The sequence below is a fragment of the Podarcis pityusensis genome (assembly GCF_964106645.2).
Source record: "Podarcis pityusensis genome assembly, chromosome: 2".
NCBI classification, from domain to species: Eukaryota; Metazoa; Chordata; class Lepidosauria; order Squamata; family Lacertidae; genus Podarcis; species Podarcis pityusensis.
In genome coordinates, this window is record NC_138029.1 from 77192201 (window position 1) to 77207685 (window position 15485).

Consider the following 15485-nt stretch of genomic DNA (forward strand, 5'->3'; position numbering starts at 1 on the left):
GAATAGTTCCAACACATGGTAAGTTGTAGGGGCAAGCCATATAGCCCAACGCTCTGTTTATTTGAAAAATAAATTCTACTAAGTTCAATGTGACCGTCTTGTGTAAATGTATAGAGGGTTCATGTTAGTGTTTTATGTTAGATGTGATTCCTGCAACACTGGAGAAGTGTGGGAGCTGATTCCCTGTGATCCACTCCCACACTGCTCCAGGAAACATCTCTACATGAGCCAGGCAAATTACATAGTTCCTTGCCTTGCAAGTGTCACTCTTCTGGGCAGATGGGTAATGCTTGTGTGGGAAGGAACCATATCACGCATCCTGCCCATACAGTTTCTCCACACAGCCATTACTATCTTGTCACTTGGGAACGAGTTGAAGGCGTGGTACACCTGCTGTGGTCATGAATGAATCAGGACTTAGTTCAACTCTACAGGAAATAGATAAAGCAGAGCACAGGGAGAAAGACCAACTTGTTCACATACCAGGTACAAAATAGTCTCATCAGCTCTTCACAACACAGTGCCTTCTGACGGAGTCAGTTCACATTTGATGCCAAGTTCATTGAATGTGCCTCACTGTGAAATTCTGTCTTGTGCTTAAAACCTAAAGACTGTATTTCCCTATATACAGGGGGCAAAGTTTATTTTCCCAAATTGCAGTATCTGCAGAGGATTCACTTATAAAACTATATATTTGTAAGCATCCTTACCGTAAACTACTTTTTTTTCCTCTGGAAAATATAAATTGATGAAATGAATCAAGATACAGCCAATGATCATTGACAGCTAAGCTATCAACACTGAAGATTTCCTCCAAATGCACTAATTAACGTCCTATTTAAAAGCCACATCTTATTTCGTGGTTAACACACATCAAGGTACTCAGCAAGGACATCTGAGTGTTTTAAAAACCCTGCTTGGCACAGCAAATGGATGATAATAAAATAAATTTCTTTTGTAAAGTGCCTATTAAAAGAAGGTTATCAGTGGAACAAATTGTAGCAAGTGGCACATAATTCTGCTTTGCAGTGCTTTAATCCCTTCATTTTATGCTTTTGTACACAATAAATCCAAGTGCATTACTGGATTACAAAAACAGAAAGGCCTTTTATCCATTCACAGCTCAAAGTAATGAACACAATAGCGCATTAGTCTAGTCAATTAATGGGGACATATTTAATTATAAAACATTCTAATCAGGGCATTGCCCTGAGATTGGATTTAAAACCCATGATAATTCTGAAGCATGGACTTTGCTTTTGTGCTGGAGATTTCGCAGGCTTTAGCTCCTTAATGCACCTCCTAGCCTCATGCCGAGTTGTTCGCCACTCTGAAGCACCTTTCTTCCTCATTTAGCTATGATACTTGGATTGACAATGTACAGAAGCAGTGGGGGATTTTGGCCATATGTACAAAAGAAAGATGGTTTCCCATTTTTCGCGGGGGAACAAGTAAGAAGTTGCATATTATATACTAAGAGTAATTTCACAATCTACTTCAGGATAGTTCAGGCATTTGGGCATTTGTTGTTGTTAATTACCCACCATTCACCCTAAGGTTCTAGGGCAGCTTACAACATTAAATAATAATAAACAGTTTAAAAACAAGTTACAGTCACAAAAAAAAGGTGGGTCCTAAAAATATACACCTCAAGTGCCTAAAGCCAGAGTAAAAAGATGATTAACTATAACCTTCACCCATTCTTTCTTCATTTTTACATACGGTAGATTTTCTATCTGGTTACTGAAAACATGCAGTGTGCTGAACCAGAACAGGAGCTGAAACTGAGCCAGTTTGAATGTAGTCAAACAAACATTGCCTTTGTTTGAGTTCTGTACCTCCATTTAACTACGGTGTAATCTTTTGAAGCTCTTGGGGCACTGGAAATCAAAACACTGGTCTTTTTCTTTTCTTTCTAAAGTAGCCATGCTCAGTGAGTTTAATCAGCAGCAAATGTATAATACCCCTCTGGAAAATGCTCATGGTGCCATGGCACAATAAATTTGTTTCCAATACTTTCTTAGGTAGTACATGAACAAATAAAAATGATAAGTCAGCGATGACTCTTTCCTTGGTTAGATCACGCAGCTCAAATAACAGGGAACTGTTTCATGTGGTAAGTAGTCCAGATTGCTAAATGATAAAAGGAAAAAATTCTCTTCCACAGATACGTGAATTTGCCAGCTGAGGGAAAAAAATACATACCCTTTTTTTCTTGATGCAGATCATCTATTCAAACCTGTGTCTTTATTCAAACTAGAGAGATTTAAAAATAAGATCTGCTTTCAGATGGTGGTTCTGCCATCCCTGAACTATATGACTAGAATGGAAAATAATCAACAAAGACACCATAAATATGTCTTCCCTAATTTGACTTATTTGCATTCTACAGTGTCTAATTTTATTTTGAGTCAAACTTAAAAGAGCTTAGGTAATCATTTATAGTGAAATGACACTGAATAAACTTGGTATGTAAATTTCCTTTCTATCACAGATATTTTAGCAGAGGTGTCACATGCTGTCAGCTACCTAGCCATCGTATTCTGCACCAAGTGAAGCAAAGGGCAGCCCCATAGTAAGTGCACTGCAGTAATTTAGTCTCAAGGGATCGCCAAAGAAGAAGTCTGTTTCTGTTTTGCTATCATTTTTTTGTGGTAGTTTATGTATGTATGTATGTATGTATGTACGTATGTATTTGGACTTTAAATTTGTGAAGAATCTTGGAATATGGATCACTTTTAGTTCAAAATGTGGGCTATACATATATGCAATTAAATTTGCAATTAATAATAAGTGACTTGTACAGAAATTGCACTAAAATATTTAGTAATAAACTGCTGGTGCATAAAGAAGCATAAAAAGAAGCAAGCAAAAGATCCAAGAAGTTTCATTTCTCCATCAAGAAGGAAAAAACTGCATGAGAGAACAGTTCTTTGTTTGAGGGTTTTTAGTTTCAAAGGGGAGCAGAAAGATTCTCCCCAAGAGAGCTGACTTTAGGCCAGCTATTCTGTTCTTGAAATACTAGATGCAAAAGCCTTCCCCTTTGTTCAATCTCCAGTCTGTAGCAGCTGGATAATAACTGAGCCAAGTTCATTTCTGCAATGGATAGCTAGTAATGTTTCCAAGCACAAAGTTTGGAAATTATTAGTCATCCCTCCCACCCCCAAGAAAATCATTAATCTGAACAAGAAAATTGGGGGGTGCCTTTTGTGTTTCGACCCTAAACTATGCTGTAGTCAAGTTTTCAGGTCCTGGAGAAGATTGATACTTCTTCTAAAGCTTAATATTTTTACACACCACACAAATGAAATCATAACTTAGGGATAATTCACACTTTCAGGCCTTGTATACATTATTGCTTACTCCAGCACACTTCAACTGCTAGTTTTTGAAGCCACATACACACAACCTTAGCCCCAATCCACATTCATCCTGTAGTTTCTTGCTCTTTGATGTTTTTTCCCCTCAAGGGAGCTTCAATCTGACTAGAAAACTTAAGTCACATTCACTTTGTACTTAAGCTGAGTGTGTACATTTGAGACAGCTGCCACACATGTGCAGAGGAGGGCACATGCCCACAGACAAGAACTTCATGTGTTCTGGAGCATTGGTGGGGCAGGGAAACAAAACAGGCCATGAGCATTGGGTGAAGACATCCCTGCCCCTCTCTGATGTGCACAACACTGCAAATTCAAGTTAAAATGCAATGGGGGTGGGGAGTGGGAGCAAACTCACTGTGTTTTATGCCTTTAATGTGTACAGAGCCACAGTCCATTCTGGAGTACTGTGCTCCAGTAGTTGTATGATTTGTTTAGGTACCTGAACACAGATTAGTCATCTGTGCATACCGAAATATAGAAATACATACATACTGTGTGGTCATAGATTTGGCGCAAGAAGCAATTATGTGAATCAGACTTCAATCTGTGTTAAGGGAAAAATAATATATAATTTGTTTCTAGTATCTATATTTTTGTGAGAAAAATATTTATTTTGATTCATGGCACATTTGCAATGTCAACACCATTGGTTCAGCATTTACACAAAATGATGGGAATGGATCAATTCATGCAAATAAGGAAACAAAAAACACTTAATTTTCCAAAAAAGGCATGCTGGGACTGGTGGTTGTTTGAAAGGAATGGAATGCTTGAATGCCTGCCAATTACCCTCCTTCTCAGATGCTCTCCTGTTCCCTTGGTGAACTGCTCAGTTGAATTCCATTCTGGTAGTTATTTTTGTAACTTCAATTACTCGATGTCTTCCACCACTTAATGCCTATTTCATCTGTATATCCTTCATATAAAGGTTCTCATTCGCAATTTTTAAAAATATGTTTTTTTCAAGTTATTGTCTTTAGAACATGTGTATTATGAAGATTCCCTCAAAATCTACTGGGAAACTCCCATTTCATTGCAGCGAGCTCCTCATTGTGTCATGGATTTCTAAGAATAGTACAGCTTGGTTAGCTGAGGTGTCCTCCAGATATTCTTGGACTACAACTCCCATCAGCCTTAGCCAACATGGTCCATAGTCAAGGATGATGGGAGTTTTAGTACTGTAGTTAGAGGAACACAGTGACTGCAATATAATAAGCAGACCCACCAGTCAGTGAAATGTTCCTTTTGTTTGTCCCTCTAGTGCAAGTATGGGGAACTTGTGGCCTTCAAATGTTAGTAAGACTCCAACATGACCAAAGATCAGGAATGATGGAAGTTGTAGTCCAACAACAGTGGGAGGAGCCACATATTCTCCTATCCTTGCTCTATTGTCTTCCTACTTTGAACACAGAAGTACAATCCCGGTTGAGAGCCACCCTATGTGTAAGAACTCCAGAGTCAAATTTCTTCACATGATTCTGAAGTTACCAGAGGAATTGATATGAATATGTGAACCAGCCCTAAGACTAGGAAAAGACATTCTTTTCTCTCTCATTTTCAGGGCAATGTTCTCTTTATTTGTTCATTAAACCATTTTCATCCCACTTAACTAGCCCATGGGATCTCTCAAAGCAGCATATATCAGATAACTTCAGTACAATCAAAAACAAAATTAAACACTAATATTATTGTTTAAAGTCAGCTGCTGAAAGGAAAATGAGCAGTGCAATAAAACAACCCAGAGTCCTAAATGGTATTGGTTTGTTGTTGTTGTTTTTAAAAAGGCCATAGCAACCTTTCTAAAAATTCAGAGATGGTCAAATGGGGCTCCCTAAAAAAGGAATTTCGGGGAAAGAACCTAGTGTCAGGCAGCCACCTCAGGCACTGAGTGTTGTGGGGACTTAGCACTGAGGTGAGGACAGTGCTGTGTGGGTAACATAGACTGCCCTGCACCCCTAAACATAGACTGCTTGCTTGCTACCCTCAGGAGCAGTGGACAATGCTGGCAGTCACTACCAAGGAGATAATATTCAACTGCCAGTCAAATCAGCTTCTCTTTGTGGTATGGGGTGGGCTGCCATCTTGTCCATCACCCCAAGAAGCAAAATATCTTGATTACACCCACCGCTCCTCTAGTGAAGCAGAGCAAATGAGAAGGGCCATGTAAGAGCAGGAGCGGCTGTTCTGGATCTAAACCATTTGCAAGCAGATTTACATCCTCAGTTTTAGGCTTTCTTGAATGAAGCCTTGCACATGAGTTTACTTGGGAAGCTCAGCCACACTTCACTTGAAAACCAAGGCAAGCATTTTGTTAAGGATCTAGACTCTTTAGTGAACTGCAGCTAGTAGTTCAAGAAAGACAGCTCAATGTTTTGTTCCAAACTAAGGCTCACCTTTCAGCATGTTTAGAAAAACTGGACAGCTTGCCACAAATTGAATGCCACTCAGCAAACCCATGAAGCTTGTGCCTCTCATTTTTTTACGCTAATACTCATTACTTCTCTGCTGAACTCTGACCCAGTTAATATCTATTTGAAGCCTGTTGGAGGATAAGAAAATAGAGTCATCTTACTGTAGAGCTGTTCTATTAACTTGAATATGATTACACTAGTGTATATTAGTGGTGAAGCTGCAGCTTAAGGCTTTTCTCTTTAATTCCAGATATAAAATTCAGAAAAGGTCCCTGCACAAGAAAAACATATTATCTTAATGTATCTGATGACTGCAGCTATTTTCTCTCCCAATAAGGCATTTTTCTCTGTCTCAATCTCGATGCCTTTTCTTGTAAACTTTTAATCTCCAGGGAAAACCTTTATTTTGGGAATATGCTGGCCAACGTGTATATATAGTGTCATGCATTGAAAAATCATTCTGAAGGCTAGCATGTAAAATGTGTGTTCAAAATATGTGGCAAATAAAATAGATGGGTGTGTACCTCTCCATGCCTCATGGGAGGGCCGGCCCTGAGTGCAAGTGGCTGGTGCGTTCAGACAAAATGGCACCCATTAAATGTGTGCTTTGGGTGTGGCAAGTGTGACATCTAAGCTGGTCTTCAGTGTATTTTGAGGGCCACACTTTTCAAGATTTTCAGTGTCAGACATGGTGATTCACTGTACATTTAACTCCTGCAGCACTGCTGGGTCTGTGCTCCACGTTTGAAGGGCTAGTGGTAGACAGCAACTCTCAGTGTCAGAACAGGGGGCTGAACCCCAAAGGAACGCTATTAGGTACACATAAAACCTATTCTGCTTGATATCGCATAGTAACTTATTTCCTAATTCAGATTTAGCACAAAATTAGCAAGGAGAGAAAGCTACCACCTGATAAGCTTTTGGTGAATTTGTTTGATGGCACATGGTGAACATTCCTATGATCCGGTATCTATTATCACCAGTAAGTGGGCAGGCAGGTGAAGACAGCTTAATGTGGAGCCAGCTAGGGGACTTTGTTGTATCACTCCGAGGAGTCGGGCAATGTTAGACTAAGAATACCGTCAGAAATCGTATCTTATCCAACCTTACACAGTCAACAATGAAAAGGCAATCAAGCACTTTATGAATAATAGATAGTCAGCAACAGCCTAATTGAATGGGATGATCGGATTTATTCAACAAGAGCCTTTTGCCACAACAAAAGGGTGAAAAAGAAGAACCTTTTTCAAAGGCTTTGCAACATTTCTAACAGCAGTGAGGCCTGACGCTCGTCCTGGAGAGCATGTTCTGGGAAAAGGCCTCTCCTCTTTATATGAATAGCATGGAACACAGGAAGTGAAGGAAAAAAGCAACTTCATTCTTCAGGTTGCTTTTGGTAGCTTGAGAGGACTCTAAAGCCCTTATAACTATGCAATAGGAATCCTGTATATAGGAACATGATTAAATATGTTTGTGCACAGAGCTGACCCAATGCATTTTGGCACCCGAGGTGAACCACGAAATGGCACACAGACCAGGGAAGAAGGGTGAGCTAAGATCTCCATTGGGGGCAAGGGTAGGAGGAGACCAGCAGTGCCTCCTGTAGATGCAGCATGATGCTGCTCCAATCTTGTATAAGAGAGAGATGATAAAGTTCTTGTATAGCATCCTGACTGGTGTATCTCTAAATGGGTGGGGGGACCTTAGACCCAGGGATCACAGGTAGCCTCCCAGCCTTGTTTACTTGGCACTCATAACTCTCAACCATGTAAAACAGGGCTGTGTTCTTACCCCAACTCTCTTTGGCATGTTCTTTTCCCTGTCCTATGCCTGAAGACTAAGTGTGTCTCCATTCCAGAGAGCAATGGGGGTCTGCTCAACCTGACACGTCTACACACCAAGAAAAAAGTGTGGCAGGTCCTTATCCGAGAGATGTCGTATGCCTTGACTTCGCACTCTGAGCAAGCTCTACAGAGGCTCATCAAAATAGGCTATTGCACTAAGGTAAAATGTACACTTGTTGCCTGGTAGCTTTTGTCTCTGGCCCTACACACTGCTAGGGCATGACCCCTGGAATGATGCCCGGAAGGTACAGCAGCCCCCAGGCTCAAAGAAGTCCCCACTCCTGCTGGTAAGTCATTCATTTGACCTCTTTAGTCATGCTTAAAAGAATTCCAAATGGATAAAAAAGATTCTTTGTCTCAGAAATCTTTAAAGTCTTTAAAAAGTCTTTAAAATGTTACAGGACTGTTGTTTTTGCTGCCACAGGCCAACATGGCTACCCGTCTGGGAGTTATACTTTGTTGTTTCTCGCTCTATATGAGTTCTGGCGTGGCAGAAACTGCTTAGCATGAGGCCAGATCAAACGAACTGTCTCATCTATTCAGTCCCATGTTTGAATTATTGGAAGGTGAGAGTGTGTAACACCAGAACTGTACCTGTGCTTTGGTTTTTCACAGGCTCCCAATGTATACTGCTTGGCCAAACATGTGTCATTTCATTGTACAACCCATACATTTATGGATTACACAAAAAAGCACAAAAATGTGTGTTCTTAGGCTGCCAACCAGACAATATATACAATTTGGAATGAGGCAAACTTTGTGGGAAATGCTGATCAAAGCACAAATTAAAAACAAGGAAGATAAATACTTCAGGCAGGTAGACACAGGGGTTGAAATCTGTGAGCTCTACAGATTCTTTTCAGAATTATTAAATCTGTTTTCTCCAACTGGGTGTCTTCTAAACATTTCGGGCTCCTATGGTGGTGCTGTCTAGGGCTGATGGGAGTTGTAGTTGGTGGAGGGTACAAAAGCTCCTAGTAGTGACTATGTGTTAAGCATACTTAACTTGAAACCAGTAAAAGATAGTAAAGGTAAAGGGACCCCTGACCATTAGGTTCAGTCATGGCCGACTCTGGGGTTGCGGTGCTCATCTCGCTTTATTGGCCGAGGGAGCCGGCATACAGCTTCCGGGTCATGTGGCCAGCATGACTAAGCCACTTCTGGCGAACCAGAGCTGTGCATGAAAACGCTGTTTACCTTCCCACCAGAGCAGTACCTATTTATCTACTTGCACTTTGACATGCTTTCGAACTGCTAGGTTGGCAAGAGCAGGGACCGAGCAACGGGAGCTCACCCCATTGCGGGGATTCAAACCTCCGACCTTCTGATCGGCAAGTCCTAGGCTCTGTGGTTTAACCCATACCAACATAAATAGATTTAGGATTAGAAGTTAAATAGCTGCCCCCCACACCCAAATCCTCCCCTGAACCTCTACGTTACCTTGGCAAACATGGGCTCAGGAACAGACTTTGTGATGTTTTGTCATTTTATTTTAATAGATAGGATTATGTATCTTTGACCTTGCATTTGTGTTCTCTAGTCATTAGAGTAATAATATTCACTGAACTGTGTCAAGCAAATTTTGAAGACCTGCATTTTAATGGACATGTATATGGTATATGTCATTATTCAAGAGGAGAAGGGTGGAACAGCATACACAACCAGGGAGGGTATCTTGGCTGGATCTTATTCCTCTGAAGGTATCCAGGCAAAGGGGAAAGGAGGGCATGTGTGCTAATCTCCCAGTGATGAATCCCATAAGTTAGAATCATGGAAAACCCTTTTCCCGTCACATAATCCTATTACACAAATAGACATCACTTTTAAATATTACCGTGCAGCTAAAAACACAACCACACCCCACAGTATTCCTAAAGAATCCAAAGCTAAACAATTATAAAGAACATTTATACTGTTCCTTGTGAATTAGGCTCACACTGACCCAGCTAAAAATGAAACCAGCTGCTGCCTGGAAGCCATTCAGATTCAGAAGAAGCGGCTGGGCCACAGCAGCACACCAGAAATAAATGTGCCAGCCATTTATTAAACTATATACTTCTAAAACAATGCTGTTGAAGCTCGGTTAAACTGTTTCACGAAAACAAATTTATGAGGTTGAATGGAAAAAGAAAAGTCCAATTTGTCCTTCGAATTGAAAGGAGGGAGGAGGAGTCCAGAAATAAGTGTCCTGGGAAAGCAATAGCAGACTTTACACATGGGTAGTTTTACAATGCTCCAGTGTCGTGCTGTGCAGACTTTTCTACCCTGTTTAAAGCTTTCAGGGCAATGTCTCATCATGTCCAGCATTGCTAAACAAACAACATCTGCTTCTCTTCAGTTACAGGAGTTAACACCACAGTAATATAATGCCAGTAGTAAATAAATCCTGCTGGATGTCTATGCGGTGTTCTGTTCTGATTTCCCAGTTAATGGATACAGAAATGCTCTGATGTACAGAATGAGGTTTGTTCCAAGATTTGGGGGTTGGGTTTTTTTTCAAGCATATCACTTGAAGTGGGTTCGATTAAATAAGAAAACCCATAATTCAAGCTGGACTAGTTTTTCTCCGATAAAGTTGACACCCCTGAAACCTTCCTTTATTTCTGCAGCTTCCTGAACAATAAGCCTTGCTAAAACAAACAGATTATCTGTTTGATAAAGCCTGTATGCGAAATCAAACAAAGCAGCATGCGTATGGCAAGGGAAGGAGCTACTAAGCCAGTGACACAACAATGTGGATATGAATGGTAAGGTGGCTGGGAGTAATTGGTCCCAGTGGATTGCCATTCTCGGAATCTGAGATTTGCAGAGTTCTGCGTTGGCTCAGGAAATGAGTCTCACAAAATGTGATTGCCTGAAAGTCCTCCCCACATTCTAAACTATTGCCACAAGCCTCAAGCCTCTTACTTCAGAGTAGTCCTTATGGTTTTAGTAGTCCTTATGGTTTTAAGATTGCAGGTGGCAACTGAATTTATGTTGAAACAGAAGACGCAGAATGAAATAGCGGAGAAAATGGCATTTTCATAACAACTTGATGCCCTCCAGATTTTTGATTTTTTTTAATTATTATAAATGATTTTTATTAAGGTTTCAATAAAAAGTTAGACAAAAAGACATAAAAAAGAAATACACAAATACATAATCCAAAAAGAAGAAGAAAAACACAAAAAAAGGCAAAAAGCAGAAAAAAGAAAAAACAGAACAATTAAAAACAACATCACTTTTTCATTTCCATTTTTAAATTTACTTATTTTCTGGACTTCCTCATACCTCCCTCTTTCGTATTCCAGTCCAAATTGTTTGTCCAGCAATTTCTTTTCCACTTTTTTAATCCCAGTCTTTAATCTTAATATAATATAACATCAAAATTTTACCTCTTAAGTACCAAATTTCCATTTCCTTAGACTTCTTTAATCCTAATCTTTAATCTTACTGTAATATAACGTTAAAATTTTACCTCTTAAGTACCAAATTTCCATTTCCTTAAACTTCTTTAATCTTAATCTTTAATCTTGATCTATCTATAACTTTATCCTGTACAGCTGGAAACCACTTATTTTCAATCCAACATCACTCTAACATTCATTAATTTTGCAGTGTTTCTGTAGATAATCTTTGAATTTCTTCCAATCTTCCTCCACTGACTCTTCTCCCTGGTCACGGATTCTACCAGTCATTTCCACCAAATGCCCTCCAGATATTTTGGACTACAACTCCCATCAGCCCCAGCCAGCATGATTTGATGATGCAAATTTCATAGTTTAACTCGGTACCTCCTCTCGTATGTCTTGAATCTTCCAACATTCAGCTTCACTGGAAGGCCCTGAGCAGGGATGAAACTGGACTTTATTTCAACTGAGACAAATACCCAGTTTGGCACCCCCACACACTTTTGTGGACACACACACAAGCTGGCAGCCTCAATGGTGGCCCTATGGAGGCTTCACCTGGGGCAAAATCCCTAGCTAGCCAACTTCCTCCCCCAGTAGCTACAGCTGAGTTGGAGGATTATGAGGGAAGAAGAAAAATAGATTTCTATATATACCTTCTCCACCCTAGGCTTAACTTCTGTTTTAACTCTCCACTAGCATTTAGAGGAAACACTGCAGTTATGGCAATGCAAGTGTGATTAATCAAACAGAGGGTATTGTTAGACACCACCCCAATTTCCAATTGGCAAGTGATTGCAGGGGTTCCAGCCACTTACCCAGGGTTCAGTTTGCAGAGCCTGTGTTGTCTTTTTGATGTAGGGTTTATTTACACACATATACAACCTGAGCCTAAGATGGAGGGGCTCACAGCATCAACAGCCTGAAGGGTCTTGCTTCTCCCATAGTCACAGCCTTGGAATCAAGCAGAAATCAAGGCTGGCCTTTGTCTCCCAGCTCAGCTCTCACACCCTCTGCTTTTGTCTTCCAACTACAGTGGTACCTCGGGTTAAGAACTTAATTTGTTCTGGAGGTCCGTTCTGAACCTCAAACTGTTCTTAACCTGAGGTACCACTTTAGCTAATGGGGCCTACCGCTGCGGCCGCCATGCAATTTCTGTTCACATCCTGAAGCAAAGTTCTTAACCCGAGGTATTTTGGGGTTAGTGGAGTCTGTAACCTGTAGTGTCTGTAACCTGAAGCGTCTGTAACCCAAGGTACCACTGTACCAGCCAGGCAAGGGAAGGGGCCCACCCATTTGCCCTCTGGCACAGAGCAACTTATTTTGTTATATTAACAATACAAACTTAGGTGGCACTTCTTAGGTGACAAGTGCAGCCATTACCTCACAAAAAAACATGCCGGACTAGTACAACAATGGAATCCCCCCATTAGATTTTAACCCTTCTGGAAGTAGAAGGACCTCAGAGTATCATGCAGACCGACCCCCCTCAACTCACAACAGTATCTTCACATTTTCCCTTTAAAGCACACAGAAGTCTGTTTTCCCCACTGTGCTTTGAAAGCAGGCTCCTCGTTGCTGATTAGTCTCTGATCCATTTCAATATGTGTTCACACCCGAGGGCATTGATGGGGTAGTGGTGTTTTTACCCTCAGTGCAGTGTTGCACTCTCTGTTCCATCTGTGCATGCTCAAAGGTTTGAAAGCAAGAGTGGTAATCTGGATGTGATGTAGCAGTCATCTGCACACCACTCTCTGCACACCCGTGCCCTGAAGAATTTGAATTTGGTCCTGTTTACTCTCACTGTCACATCACCAGTGTAGGACCACCTACAGCAGAAGAAGTGGCTTTGGTAAGAGGTTCACACATTAGCTAAAGATGATATTGCATCAGCTTGTGGATTCCAACTGTTGTGAAGCGAGTTTGAGAACAAGCACTTCAATCTTGTTTTTTCTTCAAAAATAAATAGGATGCACATGCATTGCTGAGAACATCTAATGAAAATACGGTACGGGAAACATGGTGAGTACACATTGATCATTAGTGCAAACATACCCATAGTTTTGTTGCTTCTGTTCCTTTGACTTAACAAACTTAAGAGCAAAGAAAACGTTTTCTCCTAACATGACCACCATGCAAAATAATATCTCAGCATGTAGCTGTGTGGGTTTGCCTCCCATGAGAATGATTGTCCCAACTGTCAAGAGTAAAGATGCATGATTCGTGTGGGTGGCAATGCCCACACTGAGCAGTCATCAGTAGATTCAGAACTGACATGTGAAGTGACGTTTTCTATTTTGAGAACATCATAGGATCTTTTTAAATGTACATTTTGTTTGTTTTGCAAATAAACGGGCTCATGGCGAGAAATACAGCCACATATATGATGTCTTGACTAACGTGAGAATGACTCGATTTTGTCACCACTGGGATCAGATATCTCTTAACAGTACAGTGAGACAGTACAGCCCTGCTCACAATGACAAAAATGACCAACTGAGCACACTGAATGGGGGGGGGCAAGGCGGGATTGCAGGAGGAGGCACTGCCCTTCAGCTCTTCACTAGTTATTCTGCGCAGTCTCCATGCACAAGTCTATCTGCAAGTGGGGTATGCAGGTGTGATCCCATTCACATACCATTTCCTTGTCTATGCACAAAACCTTCAGCATGATCAGAGCTGATCTTTGGTCCTTAACCTTTCTAACTCATCTGCTGAATAGGGATAGTAACACTGAAGTCTTTTATTGGCTAGTTGTAAAGCCACCAAGTTGGATGGCTTTAAAAAGGGATAAGACATATTAAATAAATAAAGTTATTATAATAAATAAATAATATAATAAATAAATAAAGCTATTAATGACTACTAGCCATGATAGCTTTATATTTCTTCCCTCTAGGTCCGGGAATAAACAAACCATAATCCTTGCCTTACCGTTTCCCATGGACCTGGGATTCAAATTTGTTTCACTCCAAACAAGCCACAATCTGTAGCCAAGGTTTGTTTTTAGCTTACTGAACAAAGTTTTCTGGATATGCCACATTTTGTTTATATGCTGGTTTTTGTGCTGTTGTGTGTAATAATATTCATTCAAGTTCAAGTTACAGACCTTATACCTGCCCTTCTTAAATCTCAGCTCATCTGTAAGCTCCTTATGCAGCCACACTGGTTTCTTTAGATGCCTCCCACTTTTCTTTCTTGTTGGAATTGTCTGCCTTTGTGCCGTCAGTATGTCACCTTTAAGAAACTCCCACCCATCTTGGACTCCCTTCTCTTTGAGTATTTCTGACCATGGGGTCTCACCCTGTAGTTCCTTAAGCTTTTTGAAATGAGCCTTCTTAAAGTTCAGAGTGCATGTCTGACCACACTCAGCTTTCTCTTGCCTCTGTATCATGAAACCAAGAGGGCAGGATCACTTCCTCTCAAGGTTCACATTACTTCCACTTTGTTGATCAGCTCCTCCTTGTTGGTGAGGACCAGGTCCAAGGTAGATGATCCCCTTGTTGCTTCTTCCACCTTCCAGGAAATGAAATTGTCGGTAATTATTGCAATGAGCTTTCCTTGGGGCTACCCTTGAAATTTACAGCTAGTGCAAAATGTGACTGTCAGTCACTCTGTGGCAGTGGGGTGAGATCATCATGCTAACACCAATTTTAGAAACACTGCATTGGCCCTGTGTGCTACTGGGCCCAGTTCAAGGTATTAGTAATGTCACACAAGGCCCTAAATAGTTTGTTGCTCAAATATTTGCAGCAGCACCTCCATTATCAGCTAAAGCGTCTTTAAGACCAGGGTTGGGGATTGGGGATGTGGGATGTATGCTCACTGTCTATACCATGATCTAGTGAGCACTGAAGGGTCTTTTCCCTGGCTGAGCCCCCACTTTGGACAGTCTCTCCCCTGAACGCTACAAAGTAGGTTTAAAGGAAACTCATTCAAGATGTGAATCTAGCCAGTATTGCACTTGTTTATTAATTTTCTGTATAGGTTCCAGACTGGGGTGGTTGGTGACAGCTAGCGTTGTGATCAATGTGGGTGTCGGGACTAATTGTCCCAAGTAAATACCAGGAGTTATTCATCTCCTGTTTGTCATTTTCTAGGGAACAGGGGTGTTTGTCTTTCGAAGAGCGCTGCAGTTCATTTCAAGAAGCTGTGTAATGAAATGATTAAGTGACATGAGAAATGATCCCACAAAAAAAGGAGGGGGACACAGCAAATTCTACATGCATCCAGAAAAAAATTAACTGGAAACTATTTATGCTAATAGGACATAGGTTGAAATTGTATGCTAACAAAAGTTGCAATTTTTATCACTTGTCCTAAGAATGGGTTATGTCCAATGCCGGTGTTCTGCAGGTTGAAACCACTTCCATGATGTCTGATTTTTGCTTCCTGCTACATAGTGCAGTTCATTGTTCTCCCTGAAAAGCTCCTCCTCCAGTTGGGGACTCTCTGTAAAAT